Below are 15,008 nucleotides of genomic sequence, written 5' to 3'. Positions count from 1 at the left end.
AGTGTCCCACTCTAATCAGCTAATTAAGCCATAACACCTGCAAAGGGTTCCTGAGCCTTTAAATGGTCTCTCAGTCTGGTTCAGTAGGAATCACAATCATGGGAAAGACTACTGACCTGACAGTTGTGCAGAAAACCATCATTGACACCCTCCATAAGGAGGGAAAGCCTCAAAAGGTAATTGCAAAAGAAGTTGGATGTTCCCAAAGTGCTGTATCAAAGCACATTAATAGAAAGTTATGTGGAAGGGAAAAGTGTGGAAGAAAAAGGTGCACAAGCAGCAGGGATGACCTCAGCCTGGAGAGGATTGTCAGGAAAAGGCCATTCAAAAGTGTTGGGGACTTTCACAAGGAGTGGACAGAGGCTGGAGTCAGTGCATCAAGAGCCACCACACACAGACGGATCCTGGACATGGGCTTCAAATGTTGTATTCCTCGTCAAGCCGCTCCTGAACAACAAACAACATCAGAAGCGTCTTACCTGGGCTAAAGAAAAAAAGAACTGGACTGTTGCTCAGTGGTCCAAAGTCCACTTTTCTGATGAGAGCAACTTTTGCATCTCATTTGGAAACCAAGGACCCAGAGTCTGGTGGAAGAATGGAGAGGCACACACTTCAAGATGCTTGAAGTCCAGTGTGAAGTTTCCACAGTCTGTGTTGATTTGGGGAGCCATGTCATCTGCTGGTGTTGGTCCACTGTGCTTCATTAAGTCCAGGGTCAATGCAGCCGTCTACCAGGAGATTTTGGAGCACTTCATGCTTCCTTCCGCAGATGGGGAAGGAAGTGGGGGGGAGCACGTGGGCGGGGCAGGGCGCATAGAATTATGGATGTGGGCATGCGTGAGTGTGACCCCACCGTGCTCCCCCCGCTTTTGGCACACGATGGCAAAAAGGTTAGCCATCACTGGTATAGAAGATTCTCCTGCTTGAGCAGAGGGCTGGACTAGAAGACCTCCAAGGTCCCTTCCAGTTCATTCTATTCTATTCACTTAGCCTGAACCCAGTTTACAAGGGGAAAACCTTGATGGCCTGTTAGGAAACAACTGCAGGACATGTTTTATTTATTTTTATTCTGAATATTATTGAAATTTAGACTTGCTTTTTCTTCATGAGGAAAATCATCTAGACTTTCAGGATAATACGATTTCAAGTAAAATAAATCTCTCAAAGAAAGTTATTGTGCAATGTATACACCATTCTTTCATCTATATTTGCGAAAATTTAAAGAAGCAGCTACTGTAGTGTATTTTGAGGAAATCCTGTTTGTCTTGCCCTTCAAGTACAGTAATGTTAAGGCATAATTTAGTCTCCAAAGGGGAGTGGCTCTACTTTAATTGCCAGCTATTTTGTTTACTCTTCCTTATAGGAAACAATAATTTCACACAGTATGTTCTCAGGTTGGATGAATTTCAAATGCAATTAAACTCTTTGGCTTTCAATACAGATTCTTTTTGATGTCTCCTGTTCAGCATATCTGGACATTGACCCCACACACTGTATGAATCATCTGTGCAGAGTTTGCATAAGATCCAGAGGTGGTATTCAGCCGGTTCGGAGTGTTTCACCTGAACCGGTAGCAGAAATCCCGGGTGGTCCTGCCCACCCGTCCCGGCTCTATGCCATCCTATTTAGGCACATTTTTGAGCCCGGGTGCATGCACAGAAGGTGCGTGTGCAAGCAAAGCGCATGCACAGAAGGGTGGGTGTATATGTGGAAGTCAGTCACATGTGTGAAGTGGGCACACACGGGGTGAACCGGTAGTAACGTAATGTGAAACCCATCGCTGATAAGATCTGCTAACATGCTTTGATTACCAGTTGGCAGCATGAAATGGGGAGAAGGCTACTTCACATGGACAGAAGAATTGTTGCTCCTTCGGAGTTGGTAAGAAACAGCTGCTGATCAAGGTACCCTTTTGCATCATTGTTTGGTGGCTCTCCAAAAGAGTGCCCAAAGTAATGGCCAACTGGCATCTCTTCAGCAGCCCTCTGGTTAGAGCCAATGTTTAGCCAACTCATGTCATTATCAGTGGAAGAAATGCCTGTGCGGCAGGTGAGTTCACCTTTCTTATTATAACCATCGTTGCAATCATCAGAATGAATTTACAAGAGTTGTCTACCACAATGAAAGATCAATCCACTTGCTTTGCTCACAACCTCTTCCTGATAGGTTAGGTCTAGAGAAGGATTGGGGTTTTTTTTTTTTAATTATGTGAAAAAAAAACATGTTTGTTTCTAATCCCCCTCTCCTTGCTGGAGAATGTTAATTTCCTCTTTCCTTGGTACAGTAGGGGCCAAAATTATGGAAACCTTTTGGGAAAAGTGCATTTTTGAGGTTTGATGGCTAATAATACCACTTTTTTTTTTTTTTTTGAGTTTCAAGATAATCGTATTCCTCTGCTGGAATGGCCTGGGAATAGCCCAGACCTGAACCCAATTGAAAATCTATGGAGCCGACTAAAGAAACCTGTTAGTCAGAAGCAACCCAGCAATAAAACCAAGTTAATAGAAGCAATCATTCAATCTTGGTTTCACATTAGAACACCTGCAGAACTAAAAGACTTGGTTCACTCCATGGGAAGACGTTGTAAGGCCATAATTCATGCTAAAGGTTACCCAACTAAGTATTAACTGACATGGTGAAAATTTTTGTATATCTCGTTTTTTCTATGGTGATAGTTTTTGTATATCTTGTTTTTTTCTACGTCTTTCACTTTTCTTTATACCGTAAATGCTATTCTAATAGCAAATCGTTCATCAAAGTTATTGCATTACATTCTTGATTAAATTATCTTTCCATTGATATATAATTTTATGGTACTACTCCAAAAAAAAAAAAAAGTGTTATTCGCTAGTTTTAGAAAATACACTTTTCCCAAAAGGTTTCCACAATTTTGGCCACTACTGTAATTATTCAGAGAAATATACCTCCCCTTTGGCCCTTCCCCAAAGAAGATAGCTTTGGGATTAATCTCTCCTCCTTCCATTCTTCCTCCCTTATCCCATCTTTCTCTTATGAGGGAAATGGCATTTCCTCCCTCCTCTTTCTAATCTGGTGAAATAGTTGGAAAATAGTTTGCATCGTTGTCCTCTGTGCTGCAATTTGCACTATTAGCCAAGACTAGGGGTCAGCAACCCGTGGCTCTGGAGCCGCATGTGGCTCTTTCGTCCATCTGCTGTGGCTCCCTGTCGCTCAAAATATGCGTCACAACTGCCAATGTGAGACACCCAGCTATGCACAATTTATTAAGCTTTTTGACTCCTGGAAGGCCACCCATGGATAAATCCAAGAAAAGAAAAGTTTCAGAAGAAAACAGAATCCTTAATTCAACTATATATGCTAGTCTTGTGGACGCTCAGGAAATAGTCAGGCACAGGAAGGGGTTTGTGGCTCCCTGTGTTTTCTTTTCTGTGGGAAACGGGTCCAAATGGCTGTGTTTAAGGTTGCAGAACCCTGGCCAAGACTCATTCAATAATAAGTTTATCCTCAGAATTCTGTCTTAATTCTCTTTGACAGAAGAGTGGACAAATTTGGCAGACATTCAAGGTTCTGTTATTATACTTTACAATAATAGACTTCCAGTAATTCTTACGGTGTATTTTCCTGACATGGCCTACCCCAATCTTGAAAGCTTCAATACAGTACTGTTTAATAAAAAGAGCCTGCCTTTGCTTGTGGAAATGGCATCAGTTCCTCAGGGCATCCTTCCACCAGCAGAATAACTTGTTTAGTTTAGTTTATTTGATTTATATACCGCCCTTCTCCCGAAGGACTCAGGTATAGTTACAACATTAACAGGAAAAGGGATATAGAAATAACCTGTAAAATGTCATGCTACAGCTAATCAGTGTTTGGAACTAGGGATAGTTCATCCAGCGGTTCAGCAGCCTGCAGCCCAGTCAATATGTCTTTCTTTTCATGGGAGTTCCAGTGGGGAGTTTCTACCGGTTCACACGAACCAATAGTGGTGGTGGTAGGAGGCCCTGCCCACCGGCCTGGACGTCATCATGGGCGCTCTGTGCATGCGCAGAAGCGCCACACGTGTACGGTCAAAATTCCAAACCGCAGGTGTGGATTCTACTTACCTTTACTACCGGTTCACAATGGGGCTGTGAGCACTCTCTCGTTTCACTCGTGCATGCTCTTCTATGCATGCACAGAAGCATTTTGGTGATGTCAGGGTCGGTGGGCGGAGCCTCACGCCGGTTTTACTACCGGTTCTATAGAACCGGTGCAAACCGGGGGCAACCGAACCAGTAGCGAAGGTTAGTGAAACCCACCACTGGGGAGTTCACCGGAAAAGTTTGTGGACTTTTGCAACTCACTGTGAACAGTTCATGGTGGATCAGACAGCAGGATTTCTACAGCCAAAGTGGCTTTTAGTCTGAGTCTGCTGAAAGAAGGAGCAGCCAAATAAGCCGTGCCCTTCATCGAGGGCAGTGATCCATTACTGAACAATTACCAGAACTTCATGCAAAGATTTAGAGGTACAGCTAATGATTTGGTTGGGGGAGCAGCAGCAGCAGGAGCAGTTGGAGAGGTTTGCAAGCTGAAACAAGAAACCACAGAGTTCATGAGTACTTATTGGATTTTCAATTAAGTGCCAGACTGGATGATCTTGCTCAGATTTTAGGAAGGACTGGCCGATGAACTTGAGAAGTGGGTCAGAGAGACAAGGCATGCCAGCGAATTCGAAAGAACCTTTCCAACTTTGTATGTGAATTGATGGAGAACTGGAAAAGTTTGAGGCACAGAAGAAATATTAAGGTTTTACAGCCTCTCTCCAGCACTGCCTCCCCCTGTGTCTTACTTGAACACTAGGTTGGAAAACCCATGCAAGCAGGATAAGTACAAAGACCCTAATCCTCAACAGAAACAGACTTCAGTTGATGTTCCTATTGTGGATCCCTGGAACAATAAATCAAGATTGGCACAACTAAAGTATAGATTTCTGAGTCAACTGCAGAGTGCAGCACAGTGCTGGGATTCAGCCGGTTCGGGCCGGTTTGAGTGAACCAGTAGTTAAATTGCTGACTGGCAATGCCCCTTCCCACCCTGCCCCTTTCAGGAGTCCACACATATCCCATTTTGGCTCCCAGGAAAGTGCAGGATGGCCTCCTAGGCCCAAAACGGGGGGTGGGGGGCAGTGTGCCCCCCCACGCCCCCTTTTTTGCTCCCAGGAGGCTTCAGGGTGGCCTGTTAGGCCCAAAATGCAGCCCATTTTTGCTCCCAGGTGCAGGGAGTGCTGTCTGTCACACTCCCTGGCCACACCCACCCAGCCATTCATTACGGCAGAGAACCGGTTGTTAAATTATTTGAATCCCAACACTGGTGCAGCACCTGTGGAACTGCAGACATGTGCCATGTGGCAAACAAGTGTCTGAACCCCTCCAAAGCCTTGTCATTAAGAAACTTCCCAGGCTTTCCTCTGCACAACTCAGCAGGAGAATCCTCAGACAGTTAAGAAGAGCTCAGACAGCAGACAACAAGCTTTAAAGCATAACTCTGTTCTGACCCAGCTCCCCAAACACAACAAACCCTCTGAAGTGAGTTCAAAGATTCATTTAATGAGGAGTGCTGGCAGGCCCAGCACAAAGTTTCTCTTTCACCGCAGGCTAACAAGTCCGTCCGGCTGGAAGATGAATAGTTGTCTGCCACATGTGCTACTCATCTCCGCCCCCCTGCCTTTTATCCCCAGAGCTAGGGTAGGGCTTCACGACAATGGTGGGTTGCTCCCCGTTTGCACCGGTTCGCAAGAACCGGTAGTAAAAATTTGTAGTAGTTCGGAGAACCGGTAATAACATTGGCTGGCCATGCCCCCAAGATGGTCCCCGGCCCGGTCGCCGCTCACTTACCCCACCCACCTCATCAGAGGCTTTTTTTTTTTTCACTTTTAAAAGCATTTTTTTTACAACCTCTTCGGCTGAAAAAATGCTTTTAAAAGTTTTTGAAAAAGCCTTTGATGATCGTGTAGCTCAGCTGGGATCGTCAGAGGCTTTTAAAGGCATTTTTTCAGCCGAAGAGGTTGTAGGAAAAAAATGCCTTTAAAAGCCTCTGACGATCCCAGCTGAGTTGCCTGATCGTCAGAGGCTTTTAAAAGCATTTTTTTCTGCAATCTATTAAGGTTGTAGAAAAAATGCTTTTAAAAGTAAAAAAAAAAAAAAAAAGTGGCCATTTATAAATTTAATAAATAAAATAAAAATAAATAAATAAATAAAAATAAATGCCCACCCAGTCACATTAACTCCCCACCAAGCCACACCCACAAAATTAGCCACGCCCATGGAACCAGTAGTTAAAATTTTTAGAACCCACCCCTGCTTCACTAGCAGTGGTGGCTCTTCCTTCCCAAGGATCGGCCCATGGATTTCCACTGCTCTCCTCTCCTCTGCCTTCTGCGCATCCGTACATCAGGCACTGGACCCAGCTGTTCCTCCCTTCCTCAACAGCCACCTCCAGCCCTGAAGGCTGTTGACTCTCCATCTGAGGGCTGATGGACAGCTCAGGCTCCGTCTCTGTCTCTCTCTCTGCCAGCTCCACTCCCTCTTCCCCCTCGGAGCTCTCAGGTTGCCTTGATGCTGATCCTGACTCCCACGCCTCCTCCTTTTCTGATTTGGCTGCTGGGGGCCAGTGGCTGATAGGCCACAACAAACTCTCTACTCTTTTAAATTCATAGATGAATGCAACAAATTAATTTCCTCATGCATATTTGTTAGAGAAACCTATGCTGATATAAACACTCAAGAGACAAGCGCTTTGAAGTGGTTCTGTTGTATGACACACAACTCTCTTGCTATTGACAATAAACAATCATACATTCTTGATATTTTATGTCACAGCTTGCTCACATGTCCTTATTGTGCTAAGCGTTGATTGTCTGCAAACTTGTGATTCAGATTTTCATCCGGAGCGAGGAAGGGACAAACTCAAACTGTCAACAGCCACATTTGCAAGCCTCCCACTCTTCTCTATCTCTGTCTCCACATGGATTCATCATGTGTTGAATCCAGAAAAGTATTTAGAGTTTGTGGATGTATTTGGAGAAGAGGAAGCAACTGCATTGCCTCATCAAACAGGAGATTGTACTGTCACTGGAAGCTGACAGCTTAGATCCCAGTTAAAAGACAAGGTCTCAGGTCTACCTGAGAGTTAGCGACTTTAAAAATATTTCTAGGTGACAATGTGAAAAAAAGATTTCATGCATCATCTCCTTCTGCAACCTTCATATATATATATATAGCATATATAAAACAATATATATATATTGTTTTCTCAGGTTTTTGCGGGTGTTTGTATGTAGGTCTTTGGTTATTCGGGTCTTCTCCCACGTAAAATTGGAAGTGTCTTGGCGACGTTTCGACGAAGTCTCATTCGTCATCTTCAGGCTGGTGTTCTCAGCTTCGTGCTTCCTGGAAAGAGCTGGAAATAGATCTATATAGGTCTCCCACCTAGCAGGAAGAGCTTGCTGGTTGCTAGAAAAGAAAAAAGCCCAGAATCGAGTGGATGTGATTCTACTGAGCTGGGGCTGCAGAAAAACCTTGGTTACGTAGGGAAAACCTGGCTAGAAGATAAACACACACACACACACACACACACACATATATATGTATGTATGTATGTATATATGTATATATAAAGATATATTCTTCTTCAATGATTATAGACTATAGAAAGATGGCCATGAATATTTAACTGCCTTTGATCTCAGGCTTCTTACTATAGCAGTTTTGAATAGCTGATGAGGTGATTGTGGAGCAGTCTTAACTCTGATTGTGATGCTTTCAACTGAAAGGAACTGTGGCATCTTCCATAAAGATTGCTTTTGTGATAAAAGCAGTATTCCAGCAGTTTGGAACACCTACAAAGGACATGATTCCCCATGCCTGGTCAGGTCTGACGAGCACATTTTTTTCACCATTTAAATTTTTATCACATATATTTCTGGTCTACAAAACAAGCAACCAGATGGACTAGAACTTGAAGGTGAGCTTGCATACTCTTACTCCATACAACTTGGCCACACAGGCAGGAAAATATTGCAGTAGGGCAGGGGTGTCAAACTCAATTTCATTGAGGGCCGCATCAAGGCTGTGGTTGAACTCGGGGGCTGGCCTGGCCTGGCCTACTGGGTGGGTGTGGCCAGCCTGACATCACTCACTGGGGGTGGCCAACTGGGTGGGTGTGACCATCTTGACACCATTCACTGGGTGTGGCCAACTGGGTGGGCATGACCAGTTTGACGCTACTCTCCAAACTGCTGGCATGTTTCCTTTTTGCACTGGATAGACTGGGCCTCTGTCGGAGTCTGACTCTGAGATGGAAGAGGAACAGCTGACAGAGAGCGAGAGAGTGGCTCCGTTGGTTGTGGAGGAAACTGGGAAAGGGCAAAGTCAAGCTGGGCAGAGCACGGGAGAGGTAGAACAAGGGAAAGGGGGTTCTGATGAAGACCAAGGCCCAACTCCTTTCACAAGATAAACCTGGAGCCGGAGTTTAAAAGGGAGGCAAATGGGGGAGACGGTTGTCGGGAACAAACGCTGAGTTAGTGTTCGCTTTATCTGAGTTCCTGGCATCCTGCCAACTGGTTTGATTTACTGCCGTGCTACTTCAAGTCTGGACTTCTTATCTTGCTTGCCCTGCCGGATTAATTACCTTATCTTGCCCTGTTGGATTTATAGTTAGAAGTTCTGTCTGCTTACAGGTTTGTGGAAGAGTTTTTCTCCAGACCGGAGAGTAAAGGGATGTTGGGGACCATGTTTGGAGCTAATAAAGGGACTTGTACTTATTCTCTGGCTGTGTTGCCTTTGTGCCATGCCCTGGGTCATCACACCATGTGGGCTGGGTCCTTACATTTTCCAGGATGTCCTTATGGGCTGGATCTGACCACATCTCTCCTGCATGAGCTGCACTGGCTCCCAGTGGTCTTTCAGGTGCGCTTCAAGGTGTTGGTCATCACCTTTAAAGCACTCCATGGCATAGGACCTGGATACCTTTGAGACCATCTGCTGCCACCAACGACCTCCCACCGACTCGTGCGCTCCCACAGAGAGGGCCTCCTCAGGGTGCCATCGGCCAAGCAATGTAGACTGATGGCCCCCAGGGGGAGGGCCTTCTCTGTGGGGGCACCTGCTCTCTGGAATCAACTGCCCCCAGAGATACGAAGAATTCAAGACCTCGGTGCCTTCCGCCGTGCCCTGAAGACCTTCCTTTTTCAGCAAGCCGGGCTGGCTTAATGCTTTTTAAATGTTTTTTAATATGTTTTGTTATTGTTTTTTAACTTTGGGGCCAAATTTATATATATCTTTTTAAATTGCTTTTAATGTTTGTATCTATGTTTTTTACTTTGGCTGTACACCGCCCTGAGTCCTTCGGGAGAAAGGCGGTCTATAAATTTGATAATAAATAAATAAATAAATAAATCTGGCCGCAATCTTTGTGTTTGACACCCCTGTAGTAGGGAATCTTTAAAAACATATTTCCATTAAGTTTTCACCTTCTGTCCATATCTGTCTAAAAAGATGGACTCGAAACTTATTGCCCTCCCCCTCCCCGGTTACCAAGAAAATGATCCCAATGACCTTTCATTTTAAATTGCCTGCTTCAATAAAGTCGCATCCAGTCTTCCATTTGGTGTTGCTTGTTTGTGAGGAGTTCCTTGCTGTTTATCTTCTAAAATCTATCCCTTCCTCTTCTACACTTGACCTACTTTGAAGGACTGACACTACCGTGTTTCCCTGAAAATAAGCCCTGCCCCGAAAATAAGATCTCCTCTGAAAATAAACCCTCCCCAAAAATAAGCTCTCCCCAAAAAATAAGCCCTTCCCGAAAATATTTAACTGCATGTGCAACTGTTCCCCTCCACTTCAAGGTGCTGGCTCTCGCCTATAAAGCCCTACATGGCACGGGCCCAGGGTACTTGCGGGACCACCTTCTACTGGCCTCCCACTGCCCAGTGTGGTCACATAGGGCTGCCCTCCTCCGGGAGCCATCGGCCAGACAATGTTGGCCGGTGGCCCCCAGATTGAGGGCATTCTTGGTGGCCGCGCCGACCCTCCGGAATGAATTACTCACCGAGCTCCAGACAGCCCCTGATCTCTGTTCCTTCTGCAAAGATCTTAAGACCTGGCTTTTTACTCAAATCACCTGATCTGGTTGGGTTTTTTAGTTAACTGGGGGATTTTAAATTGGATTTTTAATGCTACTTAGTGATATTGTTTTTATTGTCATTTTGTACTTGTGAGCCGCCCTGAGTCCTTCGGGAGAAGGACGGCAGATAAATTTTAATAAAATAAAATAAAATAAAAAATTTCCTCTGGTTAGGGTTATTGAGACAGAGCTGGAAATCAGGTAAGACGGCAAGAGGAGCCCCATCTTGCTCTACATGCCCCAAAATAATAAGACCTCCCCAAAAATAAGGCCAAGCCTTATTTTCGGGGAAACATGGTATGTGATGAATACTCTCCCTTTTTTTATGTGCATCATATGGATGACATATCACACGTATGACACAAAGGACTTTGTGTGATCATGACTGACATCTTCATATTTTTTTTTTTAATTTGATTTATATGCCGCCCTTCTCCGAAGACTCAGGGCAGCTTACAATGTGCTCAGCAATAGCCTTCATCCTTTTGTATATTTATACAAAGTCAGCTTATTGCCCCCACAAACTGGGTCCTCATTTCACCTACCTTAGAAAGGATGGAAGGCTGAGTCAACCTTGAGCCTTGGCGAGATTCGAACCCTGCAGTAATTGCAGGCAGCTGGTCTTAAGCAGCTTAATAACAGGGTGCCTTCAACCCTTGTACTACCAAGGCTCTTGGTAGTACATTCTCTTGCTTTTACATTCCTTCCACCTTGGGTATCACTTGAGGTTCTCCAGATGAAAACAGCCTTCCAACTCATATTCCCCATCCCAAATGAATGTTTGTGACTTGTGAGGTGCTTATTTAATGATCCCAACAGCAATAGCATTTAGACTTATGTACCACTTTATGGTGCTTTACAACCCTCTCTAAGCAAATTTACAGAGTCAGCCTCTTGCCCCCAACAATCTGGGTCTTCATTTTACCCACCTCGGAAGGATGGAAGGCTGAGTCAACCTTGAGCCTGGTGAGATTCGACCTGCCAAATTGCAGGCAGCTGAAAGTCAGCAGAAGTAGCCTGCAGTACTGCACTCTAACAACTGCGCCACCGTGGCTCATATCAATATAATGTGTTAGGATTTAATGTTTTTACAATAAACATTTCAGAGAGTGCCAATATATTTTCTGCTTGAAAGCCAAAGAGCTTAGCAGAGTCTTCTGATTTTTGCTATCTGATCATTTTTCTTATAAAAGGTCTCAGCTAGTGTTAATATATAAAAACAAAGTATGAGAGGTTAGATTTGGATTCAAAATGTCCCAAGATACAAATAAGCATGATTAAGTGCCTTTATTCCATAAATATAGCTACAGTTTTAGCCTGAAAGCATTTTACTATCCCATTAATATATGAACGTGATTTGGAGCAGTGAAAACTGCTTATAAATAATTATGATCCATCTTCAGTTTTATTCTATGTGGGGTTAAAATTGAAAGTATTATTAACTACTTGAGAGGATAGCAAGTCAGTTAGCTCTTGTATATTAACTAAGATAAATTCTATGATCCCAAGAGTTTATATAAATAACATGATTATCTCTGTAGATTTCTTAAAGAGTTGCGATAGTTGCGTTGTATTGGATACAAGATATATTCTATGATCATAAAAGGTTTATATAAATAACATAATGTCCCTGTAGGTTTCTTAAGGAGTTGTAGTTGCATTATATTGAACACAAGATTATTATACAGGGTTTTTTTAAAAATTTCTGTCATGAACTAATGCAAACACATTAAACCAATCAACCAATTGACTAGGGGCAATTGTTGAAGGAATGCTAATGTTGTGTTATTCTTTTTGATGCTGAGTTTTCTGGTAATTTTCTGCAGTAAGGAATGGATCTGAACTGCGTCACACACTATGTTCCACCAGAATTTTTTTTTCTTATATTCATTGTCATATATGTACTGAGGAACTATAGAAGCTAAATAAAGCCAATTCGGATGATACAGCCATAGGGTTGAATTACATTGTTTATCAAAGGACGTTAAGGTCAGATTAAAATGTTTTTATTTTAGTTCTGGTATTTCATTCTATCTGCAAGAGTGGTGACATGGCCTAGAGGTGAAACTTTCGCCTCACAATCAGGAGGCTGTGAGTTTGATCCTAGGTAGAGGCAGATATTTCTCTCTCTGGGCACAGTGAGAATGTATCTGCTGAACATAACTCCACATTGGCAACAGGGAGGGCATCCGGCCATTAAATACTCTGCTAGCTCCATTGCCCAGACTCTACCCCACAAGGGATTATGGGATCATTAAATGATGATGATGATTTCATTCTATCTGCAGCCTGAATAGCCCAATCCCAAGCACAGTCACAAGTCAATTAGGATAACTTTTAGGAAAAAGTTTCTTTAGAAACCATTTAAAAGATTCCCATTTATCTATAGCCAACTGAGGAATTCTACCTGCTAAGTTAGGGAAAGTCTGAGGTAAAATGATTCACTTTACAAAGGCTTGTGTTTGCAGAACAAAAAGCAGTTTCTACTTTTCCTCTTTCAGATATATATTTCTTTATTTGAACAGGCTCCCGCCTCCCTCAAAAAACAGGATCGGAATTCATTTTCTCCCTTTCAGCTTTGCATCTGGAGAAAGGATCTACGTATTTCTGGTTTTGCCCATGGATATTACATGAACAAAGACAGGAAGCTTTAAAACATCAAAAGGCGTTAGGAAGACTTTAAAGAATCATCTCACTTTCTGCCTGTTTTGAGCTATGAGATCAAATGGCCAAGAATGGTGCCGTTTTCCTGAAGGAGGGTCTCTATTTCACAAGGGGATTTTCAGCTATCGTGTAGCACCAAGACATCAGAAATTCCCCTTCAGGGAAATTATGCAGTCTTATTCTGCCCATTTCCTTTCTTTCAATGTACTTTGTGTTTTATTATAATACTGCAGGAGGCATGAATTTTTAGTGAAACAGACTTTTTTTCTGTTTTCCCCAGTATCAATTCCATGTCCTCTATTCTAGATTTTAAAGTCAAATGAATAAAGACGATATCCGATTTCTTCTTCTCCTGAAATTGCCAGCACTACGCACTGTGGGGAATTCCTCATACCAAATCAGATTGCTTTAATGATGCTAACAAGATGAAAATCACACAAGCAATGACCAAATACAAACACGACGCTGTAATGATCATATAAAAGCTAAAAAATTTAAGTCTTAATAAAGGGATAGCTTTTCAAGGACATCGTTGCAGATGGAAACTTAGTAGCTCAACCAGAAGCATTTGTCTGAATCTCATTTCTATAATCACAAGTATTCACTGATAATTATTACCATGCAATCTATATTATTTGAATATGCATAAATACATATAATAAATGCCATGCAAGTATTGTGGACTATGAATGGAGGAAGTGGGGGGGAATTATATATAAAACTCTGTTGAGAAATTAGTCGTTTGGAAAGCTGAAAAGCAGAAGCAATAGGTAGGCTCTGAGTTGTCAAAAAAGTAATAGCAGCAACACTGGTATCTCAAAAATAATGACTTCTCTTTTGTTGTTGTTGTTGTTGTTGTTGTTAGTTGCGAAGTTGTGTCCGACCCATTGTAACACCATGGACAATATTCCTCCAGGCCTTCCTGTCCTCTACCATTCTCTGGAGTCCATTTAAGCTCACACCGACTGCTTCAGTGACTCCATCCAGCCACCTCATTCTCTGCCGTCCCCTTCTTCTTTTGCCCTCAATCGTTTCCAGCATTAGGCTCTTCTCCAGTGAGTCCTTCCATCATATTAGGTGGCCAAAATATTTGAGTTTCATCTTCAGGATCTGGCCTTCTAAAGAGCAGTCAGGGTTGATCTCCTCTAGGACTGACCAGTTTGATCGCCTTGCGGTCCAAGGGACTTGCAGGAGTCTTCTCCAGCGCCATAGTTCAAAGGCCTCAATTCTTTGGTACTCAGCCTTCCTTATGGTCCAACTTTCACAGCCATACATTGCAACTGGGAAAACCATAGCCTTGACTATACACACTTTTGTTGGCAGGGTGATGTCTCTGCTTTTTAGTATGCTGTCTAGATTTACCATAGCTTTCCTCCCCAGGAGCAAGCGTCTTTTAATTTCTTCTGTGGTGATCTTGGAGCCCAGGAAAATAAAATCTGTCACTACCTCCATTTCTTCCCCATTTCTACAAACCAAATAATTTACTGAAGATTGGAAAGACTTATGATATGAAACAGCTCAACTGACCAACACTAGGCTTCTGGAGCTCCCTAAAGCATAGAACTTGAGGAGAAATCTGTACCTCCATCGATAGATATAATGCTGCCAAGATAAGTAAATTGTTCGACTTGTTCTATAACCTGGCCAGAGACTGTCTAGATGGACCATTTAAAAATGGAAAACCTAGCCTATTCAGGCTATTTGCAAGATACCCTTCGACTTCTCAGTAATCTGAGATTATGCACGACATTGTGTGTGTGCACATGCGCGCATCTGGTTGTCTGTCTATATCAGAGGTGTCAAACTCGATTTTATTGAGGGGTGCATCAGGGTTGTATTTGACCTCGGTGGGATGGGAGGGGCCATGACCAGGATGGGGGGGCGTGGCCAGCTTGACATCACTCATGTCAGGGGTGTTTGTGGTGGCTCGAGCTCTCTGCCAGCGAAAACTGGAGCCCAAGCTCCTTATTTGGCTGCAACAGCCTCCTGCACCCCTCTGTCAGTGAAAACCAAGCTCTGGGGCTGTGCACGGATCTGGCCCGCAGGCCTTGAGTTTGACACCCCTGGTCTATATGTATGTGTATGGGTGGGTTGCAACTTTAATATAATAATTTGTTGATTATTAATGCAACTTTTCCTAATGTACGTATTTTCTGCATTGCAGAAGAGTTAATTCAGAGACTGCAAGTTGATCAGTCGCCTTA

The 15,008-nt window shown here is 43.2% G+C and overlaps 1 protein-coding gene across 3 annotated transcripts in view; it reads right to left on the bottom strand.

Annotated features, from left to right (window-relative positions):
- Window positions 1–15,008, bottom strand: part of CTNNA3 (catenin alpha 3) — a 954,378-nt gene that overhangs the window by 115,099 nt on the left and 824,271 nt on the right. The gene's annotated exons all lie outside the window — the stretch shown is intronic.

Source organism: Pituophis catenifer, unplaced genomic scaffold, assembly GCF_029215685.1.
Source record: "Pituophis catenifer annectens isolate HBS135680 unplaced genomic scaffold, rPitCat1.0.hap2 SCAF_6, whole genome shotgun sequence".
In the NCBI taxonomy this organism is placed as follows: Eukaryota; Metazoa; Chordata; class Lepidosauria; order Squamata; family Colubridae; genus Pituophis; species Pituophis catenifer.
This window is presented reverse-complemented; position numbering and strand designations above follow the sequence as displayed.